This window comes from Salmo salar, chromosome ssa19, assembly GCF_905237065.1.
Source record: "Salmo salar chromosome ssa19, Ssal_v3.1, whole genome shotgun sequence".
Taxonomy (NCBI): domain Eukaryota; kingdom Metazoa; phylum Chordata; class Actinopteri; order Salmoniformes; family Salmonidae; genus Salmo; species Salmo salar.
Genome location: NC_059460.1, coordinates 60,295,084 through 60,301,713, shown reverse-complemented (window position 1 = coordinate 60,301,713; position 6,630 = coordinate 60,295,084). Strand labels below are relative to the sequence as shown.

The 6,630-nt window shown below is 41.8% G+C and overlaps 1 protein-coding gene across 1 annotated transcript in view; it reads left to right on the top strand.

The window, feature by feature from the left end:
* Nucleotides 1–6,630, top strand: part of LOC106579370 (protein phosphatase 1 regulatory subunit 1B) — a 32,928-nt gene that overhangs the window by 1,247 nt on the left and 25,051 nt on the right. The gene's annotated exons all lie outside the window — the stretch shown is intronic.

The window sequence follows — 6,630 nt, the reverse complement described above, 5'->3', positions numbered from 1 at the left end:
ATTCACACCCCTGAGTCAATACATGTTAGAATCTAAGCCACTCAGGAAGATTCAATGTTGTCTTTTTAAGCAACTCCAGTGTATATTTGGCCTTGTGTTTTAAGTTATTGTCCTGCTGAAAGGTGAATTCATCTCCGAGTATCTGGTGGAAAGCAAACTGAACCAGGTTTTCCTCTAGGATTTTCCTTGTGCTCAGCTCCATTCCGTTACTTTTTTATCCTGAAAAAATCAACAGTTCTTCACAATTACAAGCATACCCATACCATGATGCAGCCACCACTATGCTTGAAAATATGGAGAGTGGTACTGTGTTGTATTGGATTTGCCCCAAACATAATACTTTGTATTCAGGACCAAAAGTGAATTGCTTTGCTAATAAATACCTTCTTTACATAAGTAATCAGACCCTTTGCTATGAGACTCAAAATTGAGCTCAGGTGCATCCTGTTTTCATTGATTATCCTTGAGATGTTTCTACAATTTGATTGGAGTCCACCTGTGGTAAATTCAATTAATTGGACATTTGTATTTATTATGGATGACAATTTACAATCCAGGGTTACTCCAAGCAGTTTAGTCACCTCAACATGCTCAATTTCCGCATGATTTATTACAAGATTTAGTTGAGGTTTAGGGTTTAGTGAATGATTTGTCTTAAATACAATGCTTTTAGTTGAATAAATATTTAGGACTACCTTATTCCTTGCCACCCACTCTGAAACTATCTGCAGCTCTTTGTTAAGTGTTGCAGCCATTTCACTCACTGTAGTAGCTGACGTGTATAGGGTTGAGTCATCCGCATACATAGACACACTGGCTTTACTCAAAGCAAGTGGCATGTCGTTAGTAAAGATTGAAAAAAGTAAGGGCCCTAGACAGCTGCCCTGGGGAATTCCTGATTCTACCTGGATTATGTTGGAGAGGCTTCCATTAAAGAACATCCTCTGTGTTCTTTTAGACAGGTAACTCTTTATCCACAATATAGCAGGGAGTGTAAAGCCATAACACATACGTTTTAGAAAGGTACACACCTGTCAATATAAGGTCCCACAGTTGACAGTGCATGTCAGAGTAAAAAACAAGCCATTAGGTCAAAGGAATTGTCCGTAGAGCTCCGAGACAGGATTGTGTCGATGCACAGATCTGGGCCAGGGTACAAAAAAAATTCTGCAGCATTAAAGGCCCCCAAGAACACAGTGGCCTCCATCATACTTAAATGGGAGAAGTTTGGAACCACCAAGACTCTTCCTAGGGCTGGCCGCCTGGCCAAACTGAGCAATTGGGGGAGAAGGGCCTTGGTCAGGGAGGTTACCAAGAACCCGATGGTCACTCTGACAGAGCTCCAGAGTTCCTCTGTGGAGATGGGAGATCCTTCCAGAAGGACAACCATCTCTGCAGCACTCCACCAATCAGGCCTTTATGGTAGAGTGGCCAGACGGAAGCCACTCCTCAGTAAAAGGCCGATGACAGCCCGCTTGGGGTTTGCCAAAAGGCACCTAAAGGACTCTCAGACCATGAAAAACAAGATTCTCTGGTCTGATGAAAGCAAGAGTGAACTCTTTGGCCTGAATGCCAAGCATCACATCTGGAGGAAATCTGGCACCATCCCTACGGTGATCATGGTGGTGGCAGCATCATGCTGTGGAGATGTTTTTCAGCGGCAGGGACTGGAAGACTAGTCAGGATTGAAGGAAAGATGAACGGAGCAAAGTACAGAGAGATGCTTGATGAAAACCTGCTTCAGAGCGCTCGGGGAGAAGGTTCACCTTCCAACAGGACAACTCCCCTAAGCACACAGCCAAGACAATGCAAGAGGTGCCCAGACTTGAACCCGATCAAACATCTCTGGAGAAACCTTCAGATATCTGTGCAGCAATGCTCCCCATCCAACCTGAAAGAGGTTGAGAGGATCTGCGGAGAAGAATGGGAGAAACTCCCCAAATACAGGTGTGCCAAGCTTGTAGCATCATACCCAAGAAGACGCAATGCTATAAATCCTGCCAATGGTGCTTCAACAACGTACTGAGTAAAAGGGTCTGAATACTTATGTAAATGTAATATTTCCATTTTTGTTTTGAATAAATGTGCAAAATGTTCTAAAAAATGGTTTTTTCTTTGCCATTATGTAGTATTGCGTGTAGATTGATGCTGAAAAAAACCCAATTTAATCAATTTTTTTTACTAGGCAGGTCAGTTAAGAACAAATTCTTATTTTCAATGACAGCCTAGGAACAGTGGGTTAACTGCCTTGTTCAGGGGCAGAACAACAGATTTGTACCTCATCAGCTCAGGGATTTGAACTTGCAACCTTTCAATTACTAGTCCAATGCTCTAACCACTAGGATACCCTGCCTCCCCAATTTGAAAAGTAATCAATTTTAGAATAAGGCTGTAACATAACAAAATGTGGGAAAAATTAAGGGGTCTGAGTACTTTCCGAATGCACTGTATGTGTGGGGTATAGAGATGAGGTAGTCAGCCAAAAATCATGTTAAACACTATTGTTGCACACAGAGTGAGTCCATGCAACTTATTATGCGAGCACATTTTTACTCCTGAACTTATTTCAGCTTGCTGTAACAATGGGTTGAATACTTATTATTATTAAGACATTTTTTATTAATGTGTAAACATCTAGAAAAATAATTCCACTTTGACCAGATGGGGTATTGTGTGTAGGCCATTAACCAAACATCTCAACTTAATACAGTTTAAATTCAGGCTGTAACTCAACAAAATGTGGAAAAAGTCAAGGGGTGTGAATACTTTCTGAAGGCACTGTACCCCCAAAAAACGACTTAATTAGTACTTTAAAGTATTTTTTACTTCAGTACTTTACAACACTGTGTGTGTGTGTGCATGTGCATGTGCAAACAAGTATGCACAAGTGTTGTACAAGTGTTGTGTCTTTCACTAGAGTGGGATTTTCCACTTTATGAAATGTGCTCGACTAGTGAGAGGGAGAGAGAGCTGTTCAAGTTCAAAAGAGTTAATCAAAGCAAGTCATATTCGTCTTAGTTTGTTTACCTACAACAGGGTACCTTACACCAAGAGCACAATACTCACTCAATGCCTTCCTCAATACACACATTTCACTGTGCCTCTTCCCCTGGTATCTGCAGTCTAGCTACTAGATACCCCATCATAATATCAGTGTGTTGACAGACAGTTATATAACTGAGCGAGCATTACTTTTTGTTTTCATTGTGTGCATATTTTTCAGCTGGGCAAAGGGGTACTGAGGTGCTGCTGCTACTTTAGCTGACAGCTGCAGGTTCAGTGCCCAGAAACTGACGAGGCAACTATGTCCCCGAAAAATGTCGAAGAGACAAAAGAGAAAGCGAGGGAGGGAGAGAAAGAGAAAGGAAAAAGGTAAAAGACGACACCATTGAAATGTAGGATGACTCATGACGTCACGAGTAAATAGCTGTTTGAGTTTTGAGAGGACGGGCAGGGGAGATGAGAGAGAGTTAAGAGAGCGTTCAGAATCCAGTTCTCGCCATCAGCTAGGTGTATTATGGGAATAAATAAAGCCTGTTCTACCTTTGACGTACGGGAGTCAAGGGAGAAGACGTATTCCTCCGATCTTCTCCTCCTCTCCTTGGATGCCCTTTCGCTCATCTGAGTGAAGGGTCATCTTCGGAATTAATTTACACCCAGATGTTCAGTGAGAGATGTCCATTTGGTCTATGCTGTGTGGGGAATCCACTGGGTAGATGTGCATGACTAACTAGGTATGATGTCAGGAACTGAGATTCCTCCTTCTCAACTGCTAAGCTAACACCCGGAACATAACAATTTGTACACATCTGCTGTTTACGGTTTACAGATAGCCCGAGGCTTTACAAAACATCTAGCTGCCCCCCCCCCCACCACCCTGACATTATTAGCCCTTATCCATAGGCCATCAGAAATGCTTGAGAGCTGTTTATCTGGAGTCTAGCATGTAGTTTGTTGTCGAAGGCAATATCCAGTGTGGAGAATTACTACTAGCATATGAACGGGGTCTTTGGTGGAACTCCGCGAAGGATGTCAAAAGGCGGTGGTCACCTCTTTTAGGATGACGTACGATGGTTAAACCCTGATGTATAGTGGCACTGTAATGGACCATAACATTTGGGAAGCGTCCCTGCATGAATTTCAATGGGAACACTCCAAACCACAGAACACCCATCTGGAAGCTACATGTATAAAATATGCACATGAGGAGCATCCGAGGCCTGTGTACAACTATACGAAAAAACACGGCCACACCTCATTAGCATAGAGATGTGGTCCGCTGTTTTGGAGGGAGGTGAGGGAGAGAGGGGAAGGAGAGAGGGATGGAGGTAGAGAGAGAGGCATGACCTTTATAGTGTGGCGGTGGGAAATTATAAAAGAGAGAAGAGAGGTTATTGGGGACTGACAAACAAATAAGGACAAAACAAATGAGGAAAAGGACAGATTAAATGAAAAGTAGATTTGTTTTGAGTGTATACAATTATGGTAGAATAGTGAGGTCTGTGCCAGATCCAAGCTAGTGTTAGTCCTCTGAGCTAAAGCCTAGGCATCACCTTAGGGAGCTAATGCAAGTCTTCTGGTCTGCAGCCAAGGATATTCATCACTCAAGTGTGGATACAACGCAGTCTACAATTGACACAAAATCACATTTGAAAACAACTGGCAAATTTGTCATTCATGAATTGGATTGATATGAATCTTCTAGATTGACTGGACTGACATGGAATTGACCCCTACCCTAAACTACAGACAATAGATTTAGCTTCAGACCTATAGATTTTCTATGTTGGGATTGTATGTACTGTATAAGAGGATTATGAGGGAAAAAGCCGCTGTCAAGGGTTATGTCATGCTCACGTTAGTATTATATGTGGTATACAGTATATGGAACCTTAAATTAATGACAACACACATATTTAACAAGTGAAGGGGTCATCGTGTGGTCATTGTAACGATTACCACAGTCTGGTTGTCAATAAACATTCTGATTTTATGATCATTAGTCATGCGACTACAACAATACCATTGCTGAGATACTCCATTAATTGCAGCCAGAGAATACCGAATTCATCCTCAATTTGCGCGACTCGCTCGTTACACGTTCAGATAGGCACTGTATGAATGACTGTCATTTGAATGTATGTGTTAAGATGCCATCCACAGTGTGTTCCTGAACAGATAAGAGCTCCTCTAGCGTAAAAGCCACCCACATCGCACGCCTACAGTTCTGTGCGTGATTGGATTGGCAAGCACCTCTCTCTCTCTCACACAGGCCTCGCAAGCATACGATAGAAACATGGGGGGAAATGAAACAGACCAGTGTAATTATTATGTATACATTCAACATGTTGCTCGCCAACCTGTTGTTACCAGTGAACAAGTGGGTGGAGACGTTATTGGGGCGGCAGGTAGCCTAGTGGTTAGAGCATTGGGCCTGTAACCGAAAGGTTGCTGGATTGAATCCCAGAGCTGACAAGGTAAAAATATGCTATTTCTGCCCCTGAACAAGGCAGTTAAACCACTGTTCCCAGGTAGGCTGACATTGTAAATAAGAATTTGTTCTTTACTGACATGCCTCGTTAAATGAAGGTTTAATTAAAATAAGAAAATAAAATGAACAGCATTCCTGTCTGAGGCAGAATGATGGTCAGACTCAGATCCCCTTTTTATACTACAGAGCTGAGCCAAGCCAATCTGTACTGGGCGAATTCAACATAGTTTATGGAACTGTGCTGAAAAATACTATTTGAAAAGCATATATCAAGTGCAGTACGGTTCAGGTTAGCCCTGTTGTGTGAAAGGGGTGATTGTAGTGTGTAGTGTATGAGAGAGTGTGCGGGTCCTTCTCAACACTGTGAGGGGCAGAAGTTGTGATATAAATATATCTAAATGGAGTAAACATGTACACACAACACTATACTGTGTTTCAACAAAAGTCACCCTGTTTCATTTGCTACTGCACACTGTAATCTTTTGACATCTACATTCACATCTTGATTGAATCAGTTCATCCGATGTGAGGTATGATAACTGTAAATGGCAGTCCAAAGAATTCCATTTTAGTCCAGGGTTGAGTCTATACTTTACCCTTTTGGGAAAATGTAATCAGCAAAAGTGAAACAAATAGCATCTTGTCCTAATTACATTATCTTTGGCATTTTAAGAAATGCTATCTACTACTTATGATCAGTACAAGTTATTATAAGACTTTTATGTAAACAAATGAACGCCACAGCAACCCATCCAGATTCTAAAAGCAAGGGCACTGAGAAAAAAAGTGGTAATTTGTTAGTTATTTCCTCTTTTCTTGAACACTTTATTTATAGTTTTCTTAGTTATTTCCTGGCAGGTTGTCCAACCCGTTTGAATCCCAATCAATCCCTGCCAGATATCTTTTTGCAGTCTTGGCAACAACCATAGGAGTTAATTATAGAGCGCAAACAGATCTGGCACCAGGCTACAGATGTTCACTGTTTGTTTTGAACTATGGACTCAGTCGGTTGTCTCTGACCTGGCATGACCTCTCATGACAATCTTGGTCGCTTGAATAAAAGTTTAATCTGTTCTTACATCTCTTATACCCCGTCTCCGATCCTCTCCATCGTGACGCATGGGTTACCTAATCTGGCC